The sequence below is a fragment of the Arvicola amphibius genome, chromosome 10 (assembly GCF_903992535.2).
Source record: "Arvicola amphibius chromosome 10, mArvAmp1.2, whole genome shotgun sequence".
NCBI classification, from domain to species: domain Eukaryota; kingdom Metazoa; phylum Chordata; class Mammalia; order Rodentia; family Cricetidae; genus Arvicola; species Arvicola amphibius.
Genome location: NC_052056.1, coordinates 47,699,838 through 47,713,985, shown reverse-complemented (window position 1 = coordinate 47,713,985; position 14,148 = coordinate 47,699,838). Strand labels below are relative to the sequence as shown.

The 14,148-nt window shown below is 42.1% G+C and overlaps 1 long non-coding RNA gene across 1 annotated transcript in view; it reads left to right on the top strand.

Moving 5' to 3' along the window:
• The first annotated feature begins 2,484 nt into the window (after positions 1-2,484).
• The window catches only part of LOC119824619, a 108,838-nt gene continuing 97,174 nt past the window's right edge, over positions 2,485-14,148 (top strand). The window contains exon 1 of the long non-coding RNA XR_005287122.1: positions 2,485-2,707. This is a non-coding gene — a long non-coding RNA (uncharacterized LOC119824619). The remainder of the gene's footprint in view (positions 2,708-14,148) is intronic.

Sequence of the window (14,148 nt, the reverse complement as noted above, 5' to 3'; positions counted from 1 at the left end):
TGCCACCTTCCGTGTGACATGAACAGGAGCTTTGACACCTCCGGCTGGAGATGCCACAGCAACACAAATTATTATTATTAGAGAATAAAGCATGTATTCACACAAAACACCAGCACAATGCTCTTTTTTACTCATATCATGCCTATAAGTACTGTTGTTTCACATTCCTGTTTCATTTTAGGTGAGAGAATATGATCACAGCAAGCAACTATTCACTGTCTCCATATATGGAGGAAATAGTTTAGAAGTTCCACATCATCCTTTTGAGATATCCTCAACCTGTTAATTTCTTATGGTTTTTGCAGCAAATTGCACAATAGTCCCTGAATTAAGCCTTTGGCACCTTTGAAAATGTTAGCTAAATTACTTTTCCTGGAATCTGGACCCATCAGGGAAAGACTGGGGGAATGAAATTGGCTAACAATATTAAAATTTTGGTTGTTTAACATTTAACTGAATCGCAACAACGTGTTAAGGTGCTATCTAAACAGATAATTAGCTAGTAGTTGCAGCAGTGGGCTCTGCCTAAATTTAGCAGGGAAATTAGGTTTAGGGAATGTGAAAATAGGGAAAGAAATGTTCTCAGGGGAAACAGTGGTGTCAGCACAGCTGAGGAATGTCACAATAGCTACATTTTGTCAATTATGAGCATCATCAGGGAATCTCCCCAGCAATGCAGGGTAAGGTTTATTCATAATCGAACATTGAGGATAGCTGATAGAAAGTAATGATTGCAGGAAGGCTGGGGCAAGCAGATGGAAGGAGAAAAAAGGGGAAGGGGTGGTGATAATGAATAATAGAAGTAGACCCAGTGCTGGGAGACAGCATAGGAGACAGGTGAGGAGAAAGATGGGGAGGGGGCGGTGAAGGGGAGGGGAGACTGAGAGACTGACTGGGTAGGATGCTGTGTGGTCTTGGAGGTGAGTAAAACATCATAAATCAGTGTGTGAAGGTGAAGAGATTCCGTAATTCAAAGTCTGGGCACAGTGTGCTCTTGGGCACAATGCAAGCTTTAGTTTAGCTGCCACAGGCTCATCTCTGGTGGCTGCTCTTATTCTTATCAGAGCGCATCTGGTGGAGACTGCAGGACCTAAGGAAAATTAATGGTGTCAGGCCTTGGGACGGTGATCTCCGCTTCCACTGCCCCCGCAGACGGCACAAACCGTCCATCCTTCCCCTTCCCCCCTAGGGTGCTACCGTGGCTGGGGCTTCAAGGTCAAGTCACTCTGGCTGTGTGTGGTGGATAGATGAGGGCAGGCAGACAACCATTTGGGGTTGAGGGAGGGTTATGGTGACTCAAAGAGGCTCCTCTTAAGGGTAAATGTTTAATGCTTCCCGAGGTCACTTTTCTGCGAATAGTTCAAAGAGAAAGAAGCAAGAAAATAAAATGACACGTGCGAACATGCAAACGATCAAAGAAAAATCACGACCGCACTCGAAGCCTTCGGAAGGGAGAAATCCATGGCCTCCTGTTGCCGGTCGCCTGGCGCAGAAAGTGGACAACCCGGCGGCCCGAGAGAAACAAGAGCTAGAAAGCAAACCTTCCGGGGCCCCTAACGTCCTCCGCCAGTTCCGCTGACCCTTCCACCAAACCGCCCTCCCAGAGGAAGGAGCAGGCTTAATGCCCGGGCTAACGCAGGCTCGGGACAGCGGAGAGCCGGGATGTCCCGGGCAGGAGGGAGGAATGGAGTGTCTCCTTTTAGTCTCGTGCCGGGCTGAAGAGGGAGAATGCTGGCTGGTCCAGCCGGCGGCAGGCATCCAGCTTCCAAAACAGGCACCTCCCGCTCCGGTCCCCGGAGAGTGGGTATCTGAATCCTGCCTTCCCCGCACCACCCCGTGTCGTCCCTGGTCCGGCTGGGGAACCGCACCACTCGGGAGAAGAGGGAGCCAGGACTGGGAGTCCCGCAGCCCTCCTCCTGGGTGAGCCTCGGTGTGCCCCGGCGGTCCCGGCCCCGCGAGGGGCGGAGTGGGAGAGACCATCTCCAGCGCTGCGAAGGGGGGAGACGAGGCGGGGCCGAGGGGCGGGGCCGCCTACCCTGGTCCAGATAGCTCTGCCTCGGGAAAAGCCCGGTTTTCCAAGTGGACGAAGTTTTTTCTTTTTTTTTGAAAGGGGAGGAGCGTGAGGGCAGGGCGTGGGAGGGGCCTCGGCGGGCGGCTGGGCGTCCGGGCAGCCGGGCGGCGGGGAAGGAGGGCGGGCTCGTCCCGGCGGTGAGGGTCGGCGGCGGCTCCCCCTCCCGCAGGGCGGGGTGGTGCGTTCCGAGTTCCCAGGAGTTCGCGGCGGGCGGGGACCTCGGGGAGGGGAGTGGCGGCGGCGGCGGGCGGCGGGCGGCTCCCGCTTCAGCCTCGGCAGTGGCGTCGGCGACGGCGGAGTCGAGGCAGCCGCGAGCGCTCGGCCGAGTGGCGGCGGGCGGCGACGGCGCAGGAGCCGGGGGTTGAGAACACGCGCGCTGGCCCTTCCACGCTGCGGCCGCCGCCGCCGCCGCCACCCAGAGCCGGAGGCGCCGGGGCGCGGGCGAGCGGGTGGGCCGGGGCAGGGCGGGCATGGCGCGGACCCCGGGCCCGGCCCCGTTGTGTTCTGGAGGCGGCAAAACACAACTTTCCTCGGCTTCTCCTCCCGCGGCCGGGCTGCTGCTGCTGCTGCCGGCCCCGACGCCGCCGCCGCTGCTCCTGCTGCTCATCCCCCTGCTGCTCTTCTCCCGGCTCTGTGGTAGGTGAAGCGGGTGGGCGCGGGGCAGAGGGAGACGCGGCGGGGCGGGCGGGCGCGGGCCGCTCGTCCGGGCGACCAGGCGAGGAGAGGCGAGGCGGTTGTAGCGGGCGGTTGGCTGCGCGAGCGACCGCCGTGGACTTTGCCTGGAAAACTTTTCGCCGCGCCCCGGGCGAGGCCCAGGAAGGGCAGGGAGAGCGAACGGGGCGCCCGCCGCTGGCTTCCCGCCCCCGATGCCGCGCGGGTCGTCGCGCTCGGCCACGGGGGCCAGCGGGGGAGCTCGGTGCGCGGAGCCCCGCGAGCCCCGGGAACCGTTACTTCCGAGCTGGTGCGCCGAGGAAGCGGAGAGCGCGGACTTGTGGGCTGAGTGAGGTTAGGATGCCGGGATGCACGTTACCGCCTCCTCCTTTCTCTCCGTTGAAACTTGAGCCGCGAGTCCGGAAACCCTTCGGACACTAGCCTGGAGCCCTGAAGCCTTCGGGTCCACGCCTCCTGGCCTCTGGGAGAAGGCACCATCTTAAAACCCACCCTGCGGCATCATCCCCTTCCAGCCACATTTGTGCCCTGGCAACCTTTGGATCTTTGGGTTGAGCCCAGATGCTATCCACACACAGCCTTCCAGTTGTTGGACGTCCTTCACGCTGCCCCTGCTTATTTTAGAAAACCTTGTTCTCGGGGACCCAGGATTTACCTTTGAAATACGTATTGCATCTGCTGTCCCCTGGCTGTTGAAACAAGTAGCCCCGGGTTTCTCCTGTGTGTCTTTATTCACTCCATGCTTAAGAGCTAATAATTTCTTTGTAAGTTCTGTTCCTTGGATCTGAATCTAGTTTAGATCCCTACTTTCTAAAGAGGATGAAAAAAATGATAAATTCACTTTTCATGCAAGAGAAGCAGACGTGATAATCAGTGAATGACACTGATTTGATAAAAAAGAAAAAAAAGCCACCAGTCTAGGAGAGGAAATGTCTGGGTAATATCAAAATGCTGCAAGATGTTGTTCATTTAAGGATTGCTGATGGGAAAGGTTGAGGAATAAACCTTAAATTGCTCAGACTCTGGTTCTTGTAAAGCTGATGTTCTACCAGCCTTTATTAAAAAGGAGAGATGTGTGCAAATTTCTTTAGATACGTCCAAATGTCTGTACTGTAATGCAGAAGAAAGAAAAGCCTGTAATTGGTAGGTGAGTCAGGGTAGTTGGTTCTGAGGGAGACGAAATTACGTTGAGATTGAGTGCCACTTACAGACTCAGAATTTCAGTACATTTCCAGTGCTGGAAGGCAAGTTTCTGATCTACGTGGAATGCAGCGTGATAAGTGCTATGCTATCTAATCCATAGTTTGCATATCCCAACTCTGCAAATATTTGGTTCTAAGACAGTTCTTAGCCCGGTTACCTCTGTTAATAGGAGATTCTCGACTGAATTTGTATGTTGTTCTTAGGAGCCATTAAGGAAGATTGTAGGTGGTGCTTATGACTTCGGGATACTTGGATATCCTGGGGGTGATCGACGCATTTTACTGTCGTGACTTTGTGTTCAGTTGCGAAGGAGTATTTGTAGGTCTAGAGGGCTTTTTTGTCTAGACCAAACCCAACAGGAGACTGAAAGCTATGTAAACGTCGATCCCGAAAATAGTTTACATTTGGGAATTTCATCCTAGCATTAGAGTGAGTTGATTAGTTTCAGGAACATTAATTTTTACATAGGAGAAGGAAATAGGTTTGAAGGAGAGCTTGTATAGTGTTCAAGTGGAGGAGGATGATCACTTATCTCAGAACCCTACAAACTAAGCAGTGTAGGGAAGTGTACTGTGATTTAGAGGAAGTGTACATTGGAGTTTTTAGTCAGCCCTGCTTGCTGTTGCAGACATAGACAGTAGCTATGTTAATATGTGCTGTTCATTTAAAGGGCTGCCTTTTGGACTTGTGTTATAATATCCTAATTTATGAGCCCTTATGACTCTTAAAAAATTGGACTCTGTTTTAGAAAACAGTCTTTGAATAGGGCACAATTGTCTTGACTTAGGGATGCTAATGAGTATGGAAACAGAACTTTTTTCATGTAAGTGCCCCCCTACAACCTGTTGATCTGTGAATGATGGTAATATTAGCATTCCATAGTACTAACAGGACTTGGCTCATACTCACTCTTTGATTGCCTACACTCAGTTTTAGAATTGAAAGATTTTAGATTTTAAGATGACCCTACCTGGTTGTTGATCGTAGTGCTGTGTTTGTTTTTATCCATTTGCAGGTTTGTTTTTCTCTTTATAAATTTGTTTTGATTAGTTGTTTACATTTAGTATTGCATTAACTAGTCCGGTTGATGTCATCATCTTAATTTGACTGTTGAAAATGTTTCTCATCACTGGTAGAACTTGCATTTTAGAATATATATGTATACCAGAGTTACTGTGTTTTTAGGGACTCTATACTATCTTACTTGAATTTGAAGAACTAAACTTTTTCTCTCTAGGATGAGGAGCCAGGAACATACAGTGTAGTTGAGAGTGGCCTCAAATTCCTGATCTAATTCTTTTACTCTCCTAAATTTGGGGATTTTAAGGATGCAAACCCATTTCTGATTTGAAAGCTGAGCTTTTAGAATGAGAGTTTCAGAGGTCAAGAAATTGCCAGTTTTTTAAAGTCCAAGACATTTCTAGTTGGAAGGTCGAAGGGACCAACTTTATATGATACTTGACTCAGCAAACATAATTTAATTCTGAAATTCCATATTCCTTCTTGATGAAAATTACCAATTGAAAAATTATCATGTGTCTCATTTTTTCTTCCTATGATTTTCCTGAGAGGTTGAGAGTATTGTGTTAGGAATGTGACACTGAAGAATTAGAAGATAGAAATTTTTACCCTTTTAAGGCCCCATTTGTCTTTGGGATTCGGCCACACTGCCTGTGCCTTTGTACCAAGACTTTATCTTATGATAAATGTTTAGAAGGTGGTAGAAAATAAGCTATCACATAATGCAAATCTGTAAGAACAGTTTGACTATTTTTAGGTACTTTATAAACACTTGGGAACACACTTGGCAGTGTCTTGCCCGCAACATGCTTGCAGTGTGCTAATAGACAGAAAGGAAGTAGATGATTCCAGGACAGTTTGGTGATTCTGTAGAAATGGGTATGATATCCTGTGAGTTTCTTGGGATAGGAGAACACAACTTATTAGGTTAAAAGACATAAATGAGGGAAAAACTCACTTTGTTCTGTTGTCTGTGTATATGGGCATATGTTTACGGGTGTCTGAACATTTATCTGGATGAAATCCAGGGAGTTGCATATTCTCAGCAAGTAGATTTACCACTGTACTTTAAAAATCCTGACTTTAAAATTCACTTCAAAATCAATTGAGTTAGTCTTTTTGAGATTAGACAGTTTAATAATATAAGACATCTGTGTCTCTCATTTTTTCTTTCTTCCTGCGGTTTACGGTTTAATCACTAAAAAGTCAGTCTGATTCTGAATGAAGACTGCCACTTACTAGAAGTGAGTCACTGCTAGGGCACTCATATCATCTTATTAATAGGGTTCTTACGATATTAAATGAAAGAATAAACTAAAGCACTTAGAGTACATGGGTGTGGTAGCTCCTGCATGCTAGCTTTTATTACATTGTACGTTATAAACTATCAATCCTAGTTGACTCTTAATCCTAAATAGTTAATTTTCTAATTAATTGACAAATGCATGTTTATGACTGTATAATATAATCAGTAGTTCAGAAATATTTACTAGATATACTTTCTATGAAGAGGTAGCTAATTCAAAATATTAGCATATCATCAAATTAAATGTGTATTAGTGTGGAAACTACTTAAATCCTTCTTCAGCAATGTTGACTATATTTTAAGATTTGGGAATTTTTCATATGTTCACTTAGAAAAATCAGTGATTCTATTGAACATGTAGGGCTGGAGAATGTAAGGGAGACACAGTTTGTATTCTACTTTCCGTAGAATCCATACCCTCAAGTTAGGGTCTGTGTGAGTCTATACTGTAAAACATAAATTATTGGACTGTCAACCACTTTTAGAAGCAAATAAAATAAAAACTCACTTCAGTCTATAGCCTAGCTATAGTGTTGAATACGTGTGCTAGTATAAGGTGTATTTATGGGCATGCCATGTTTATGTTAGGAGAATCTCTTACTTGAAATGCTTGAGATCAGGCATGTTTCAGATTTAAGATAAGAAAATTAGATTTTTATCTCATGTGTATGAATATTTTCTTGCTTGTCTTTATAAATACCACATGTGTGCCTGGTGCTCATGGAGGTCAGCAGAGGGTGACACATCCCCTGGCACTTGAGATAGATTGCTGTGAACTTTTCTGTGGGTGCTGGGGACTGATCTTGGATCCCCTACAGGAGCAGCAAATGCTCTTAACTACTGAGCCATCTCTGGCCTCTGAGGGTTGAGTATTGTGTTATACATATAGGTAATGTGGATGTAGATACCATCATGATAGGACTGAGGTTCTAAAAGGGAAATGTGCTCAAATTTCCTATGTTCCCTGGCTTTACAGTAACTTTATATGTCTTCAGTCATTTGTTGCATTGTGTGGGAATTTATACTTGAGGCATTATGTGTAAAGAAACATTTTGGGGGGAGCAATTTGAATTGTAGCTTTTTGGTTAATGGGTTTGGCTAGTGGTTCATACATTTACATACACACACATTAGTAACTTACAAATTGTGATGTGTATCTTTAATCTGTATACTTAGAGAACTAAAACGTTCCAGGTATTCATTAAAAACTAATTGAAGAGAAACTGTCTATGATAGTCTTATTTTAAATAAAAATTATTTTGACATTCTGTAATTGATCTGTTAAAAGTAGTAAGTGTATTTCTGTAGATTGTTGTGTTAACTTTAATGTCTTAAAAATTGACAGGGCTATATAATTTTCAAAAGGCATTTAATAAGTAATTATTGTTAGTATGTAAATTGGGTAAAATCAAATAACATTAAGACAATAATGAAATTTTAAACATTCTTCGTACCAAGCATTCAGAAAATTAACTATCCAAACACCATTTGTCATACTTTTGGTTTTTAAAATATATTTGCTTAAAATTGCCTTTTAATTTTAAGTTTTAAACTCATAAACTTTCTTGAATTTCATTAAATTTGTGATGTTAATTTTTTTTGTTTGTTTTTTGTTTTTCGAGACAGGGTTTCCCTGTAGTTTCTAGAGCCTGTCCTGGAACTAGCTCTTGTAGACCAGGCTGGCCTCGATCTCAGAGATCCACCTGCCTCTGCCTCCCGAGTGCTGGGATTAAAGGCGTGTGCCACTACCACCCGGCTGTGATGTTAATTTTTTAAAAGTACTTATTTTCTTTGTTTTTGGACACAGTCTTAGTGTGTAGCTGTGAGTAACTTGGAATTCATTGTATAGATCAAGTTGGCCCAAACTCGAGATTTCCGATGTCCCTCTACCACGCAGGTGCTGGGATTAAAGGTATGTGTCACCACACCCAGCTTATATATTTTTTCATGTCTATGTATGTGCGGTATGCATGCATATGTATGCAGAGATATTTCAGATGGGTGTGTATATGAAGTCCAGAGGTAGAGATTGGCAATCTTGGTTTGCTCTTTGTTATTCATTGAGGTCTCCCACCTGAACCCAGACTTGAACCCAGGTCTGGCTAGCCTGAGATCCGCTTGCCTTCTCCTCCCATCATTTATGTGGGCGCTGGGGATCTGAACTCCAGTTCTCTGTCTTACTTGTATGCAAGCACTTTAAGAACTGAGCCTTCTCCTAAACCCTGCACGATTTTTCAGTTTTAGCACGTCCTGACAGTTCAGTCATTAACTTAGGTTTGTTTGGAACCTGTTCAGGGTGGATTTGAAGTTTTTTCCTAAATGGCTCTCTTAGAAGCCATCAACTTGAACTTTTAGTGAGAGGTTCCCCACATTTGACTTGGTTCATCTATATTGCACATTAGAAGGGATAATAATTCATGCTTATATTGTAAATTTCATGTGTTTAGCATAGTGGCAAGGAGGTTACTTTTCCTGTATACCTATTGATTGATTGCCATCATTCTACTAACCAGGGGATTAGGGAGGAGCTGTTGTGTTGTGAGTAGATCCTAAAATGGAATAAGAGACATGTACAAGGCATACCAGCTTGTAATTGGATTGGATAGCTTAGAAAAGGAAGTAAAGGTTTCAATATTTTGTGATTCTGTAGGCTTAAAATAATTTATGCATGTGATTCTATAGATTAAAAAGAGATGGCAGTTTTTATAATGTATTTTGTTTTCTTTAAAAATGGTTAAGAAAAAACATTTTAAATAGGTTAGCTATTTAGGTTCTTCCCAGAAGAAATAAAATGCTAAATTAAGGAGAGAAGGCCAGTATGAATAATTCCTCAGATGGTCAGGGTCAGAGAGTAGAGTGTATGGATGGTTGCAACTCTCAGTTACCAGGGAAACTGCAAATCCCCCTGCACTAGACTCTGCTGTGGACATGAGGTCAACAGATTTCAGGAGGCTTGGAGAACTGGAGGTTCTCAGGTGTTCTGAGAGACATCTTCATGTTTGTCTCCCAGATGACTTCTACCGTTACGGCCTTTATTTACAACTTGACCAGATGTGAATACTTTGTGAAAGAAACACACTTAGCGTTTTCTTCACTATTTTGTACTCTTGTGTGCTTGTCATGTAGGAACACTCAAGTTTCTTTTTTACTTCAAAAGTTTAGCAAGTCTTAAGTGAGCATATGTACTAATAGAGTATAATAGGACCCACAAATTTTTTTTCCTAATATTACATTAGAGGGTTTGAAAAGTAGACATGACATAACCAAATACCATTTCAGCATATAATGGATAGTAAAATTATTGGTATTTTGCTTCATATTACAGTTTTTGAAGTCTCATGGGCCATTTCAATTTGGATACTACACTTGATGCACTTAGTAGTTAGTTGCATTGTGGCTGGTGGCCACCACTCCAGACAGTGAAGCCCTAAACTACAAATTTTATGTCTCTGGGGTAGGTTGTACGCTTTTAGTTTAGAATCATATTGTTCTACCAACTTACATCCTAAAGTGCTTGCTCTAAGAATGGCTTTCCTCATTAAGGTGTCCCTCACCACTGCTTACACATACAGTGAGAGTATAAATCCATTTTCCAAAGGTTTTATGTTTAGAATAGTGTTGATAGGAGTATTCTATAGAACATTCTTCTTTGGAAGAAAATACCTATTTGGGAATGAGAAATGGTTTATACTATATCATTAATACCCCTCCCACAAAAGTCAGTGTGCATTAGATTATAGTGGTCTAAGAAATTATTTTGCAAAGTATTCTATTGTAACTCTTTTTTGTGAAATGCTTATTATTATGTTGTAAAAGCTATGCTATACAAAACATATTCTGGGAGATAAGAAGCGATTGAGATGTACTTTAAATTTGAGGTACAAACAGGGAAGATTGATAAGCCTGGCTTTGTTAACTGAGATGGTTTTGGCGTTGTGGTTTGTTTTGTTTTGTGTGTTGATTTCTCATTGGTATTCCTATTTTGAATTTGAAGAGGTTCAAAATTAACCTTTTGGAGAAATGTAAATTTTCTTCAATGGTATTGTAACGTGAGCTGTGTATTTAACTAGTGTGGATGTAGTTTAAGCAGCTTCCAGTGGGGGCATACCTCTATGATGTGCCGTGAAGTGGGTGCACTTATTTTTGATAGCGTGTCATCTTACAATAGAAACCTGCCAGAGCTGCTGTTGAGAAGACATGATAGTATCAAGTGAAAAATATAAAATAGGTTTATGAGCTAGCCCTTTAGCTCGGTCACTGAGAAAATTACAATTAAGAGTGAGCTGCATTCTTCAGAGAATAAAAAAGGATTAATAAGTGCAGTATTGGAAAACTGTGACAAGATCAACTTTATACATGAATTATTTCTATGAATTGGGCATGATAGCAATGACTATTTTTAAAAATATTTTGGATCATTGTTATTGAAACCAGAATAACATTTCTTAGGTATAGCTACATTGAGTTAGGTTAAAAATTCATTTCATAATGATCTTGCCATTGTGGATTTAATTTGATTTAAATTAGAGATGATTGCTTATAATTCTGAGTTCAGCTGGTTTAGAAATCTGTTGGATGCTTATTTAGAGAAAGTGTTTCTTAATACCTTTTGCTTAGTTGTTTTTGAAGAGATTAAGTCTCAGGGGTTGAGATAGGGGAATAATGCACGCAGAACAGTGACCATGGTTGAGTATGCTTCAACAGCATTTTTTCACTAACTTGTACATGTGTTAATGGCTGGCATAGCTACTCTGAATCTCTGCAATTCTTGTAAAAACCTGAAAGAGGTAAACAATCCCAAGCACAAGACTCTGGAGACATGTGAGTATGCATTTGTATTCGATACCCATTTTCATAGTAGCTTCCTCATTCTTATAAGCAATACTCAGAGGAAATTTGACATAGAAATGGCAGTGAAGTTGCAGTTCATTCACAAGTTTTCTTCTGTGTGTTTTATATTAGTAGATGTCAAAGGGTTACCTTTTTATTTTTAGTTAAGATGCTGTAGACCCTGTAGTTGACTGGCTTTAAATTTAAAAGGTTCTATCAAGTCTAGGGTTGGATATCGTAAGGAACACAACTTCCTTAGAAAAATAAAGCTGTCTGGCTAAAACTGTTTCTTTCCTGCATTTAAGAAGATAGCTCAGAAATAATTTTCAAAGTTTTAATGAGAAAACTGTATGTAATTATTATTGTAATTATTTCTGAGGCCATGTATTGTTTATCAAACTTAATTGTGTATGTATAAACGCACATACATGGATCTGGATGTATATGAAATGTTTTTATATATAAAATCTGCTAATTTTTTTATAATATTCAACAGTCTCTTGTCCTCCAAAGCTTTAATTTTGAAGTTGTGTTTTTAAGAAGCAGCTTTCTTTAGGCACTCCTGTTGCTCTGCTGCCCTCTACCGTTGTATGGAGCAGTGACTGTGTCTGTATTCATAAACTGTTTCTCCAGGGACATGGTTAGAGAACATCCTTGTTGACTTGTGAATTTTAAGTTTCTTGTGTGGGTTGAATATTATGTATGTATTAAATATTTTATCGATAAGGCTTAAGTAATTATAACACTTGATTCTTGTTATGCAAAATAGAAGAGCTTAGAAATAGGAGCAGGAGGTAGGCTGCTCACTGACTATTAATCAAACCACAATAGAAGGTCATCCATGTTCCATGGTAGATTCATGATAGCTACTCTTAGGCTTATAAACTCAGTAGTAAGACTAATAAAATTTATACATATATATGCACAAATATGTGATATCTGTAAAAACATATCAGGTATAGCTTAAAATATGATCAGTAAGGTCCTAAAGGGTAAAGCTGTTATTTCAAATAGGAAAAAGACTTTTCCTCCCTTTTGTTGAACATAGAAGATGCCTTGGTAATACTCCCCTCTTAAGACATGTACAGTTGTTTTTTTTACTTTGTGTAGTGTAGGGCTCAAACTTTAGGCTTTGAACATGCTAGGACAAACTTCTCCCATGAACCACTAAGCTGTATACCCTTCATCTAAGAAATTGAAGTGTCAGGAGATCTTCAGAGGGGGTGGGAAGAGAGAGAGAGGAGAGAGTGCTAGTTACTTTATGCCTGTTTCAAAATCTATGAAATTACTAAATTATACTTCATTCACAAAGTTGCTGTGAAAAGACAAATTGCATTCTAGATCTCCACAAAACCAGTGTGAAGTCTGTGCATCAGGCCATGGTGGTGCAGTCTACGTCTCAGCTATCCAGGAGGCTGAGACAGGAGGATTTCATGTTGGCAAGTTCAAGACCACCCACCTAGCAGAAACAGTGGAGACTTTGCCTCTAAGGAAAAAGTGAAAAGAGATTTGAGCATATCGCTCAGTGGGAGAGCACAGTGTCACTATCATGCAGCTTCTGCTTCTGTCTCCAGTGCCATAAAAATAAATGAAAGTTAACCTTGTGGCGTTATAGAAGGAATATTTTACTACTGGATAGAGGAAGACTGGAAGAGGATCTAACAGCTTAGCTGAATTGTGAAAGAGACATTTACATTTCCCTTTGCGAGGGAATCTAGTACAATAGAAGATAGTAGGTTGAAAAGCCCCTGGTGTGAGGATCCCAGAAGGAATCAGTATCACTTTGGCATTCAGACATGAACTTTATGAAGGCAAGGTGATTATTATCTTATCTGAGGACTGGTAGGCAATTAGGAGCTATGGTGATTTGAATAAAAATATCCCCCACGGACTCATGTATTTGAACACTAGATCTCCAGTAGATTTTGGGGAAGTTATGTCAACTTTGGGAGTTAATGGCCTTGCTGGAGGAACATCCATCACATTCTGTTTCCCTGTCCCTTCTGTGTAGGGAGGAGATGTCATCAGTCTGCTTCCTGCTCCTACCACCCATACCTTTTTTTTCCCTGCCAGTATGGACTGTACCCTCTGGAACCCATAAGTCCTATAAACAATTTTTTTCCTTAAATTGCATTTAGCCAGAGCTTTTTCACAGCAACAAGAAAAGCGACTAACAAGATTGGTACCAGAGGGAACGGAGTGTTGTGTGAAGAATTTGACCACGTTGTTTTTTTTAAGGACCTTAGAGAACTATGGAAGTTTGACTAGCAAAAACAAGGCTCAAGAGAATCTGCAAAACAGTGGTGCTGGTACTAATGTGGGCAGGGGAGGCCTGCTTTGTGAGGTTTCAGGGGGAGGAATAGAGACTTGTTAGCAATTGGGCTATAGGTCATTTGTTTGATATTTTGGCAAATAATCTGGTTGCATTATACCCTTGTCCTAAGAACTTGTATGAAGCTAAATTAAAAGTAACAAAACTAATTTCATTGGCAGAGAAAATTTGAGGATAGTTAATGTTTTGATGTTGAGTCTGTGGCATGGTTATTACTCCTAGGCAACTGTGCAATGAAAACAAAAAGCAAGTGGGCAAAACAAAGGGTGTTTTAAAGAACAGAACACTGGGAAGTTTAGGGTTGCAGTAGAGTCATGGACCAAAAGGCAGTGCAGTAATTGTTAGGAGAGTAGGGCCTAAAATCGAAGTCTTCTTTGCACTAGTATAAGAAGGTTTCCTGGGGGCAGGACCCCACCCAGCTATGCCTCCAATGTGTAAAAAAGATCCAAGGGGTTTCTTGTTCCTAGAAAACCTTTGCATGTTGTGGAAATTTCTGTTCATTTTACATATACTGCTGTAAATATGGTCTGTGTGGGGGCAGGGTCTATCCCAAGCTAGCAGCCGACTTTGGCATGTCATCACATCCTGCTGTGTTTAGAAACAAGCACGATTAAAGGCTGAGAGAGGGTAGTGGATTATTCCTTCACAGTTTCAGAGAGCCACTGAGTCCTAGTAATGTATGACAGGGCTAATTTTCTCAAGTGAAGGTCCTGGGAA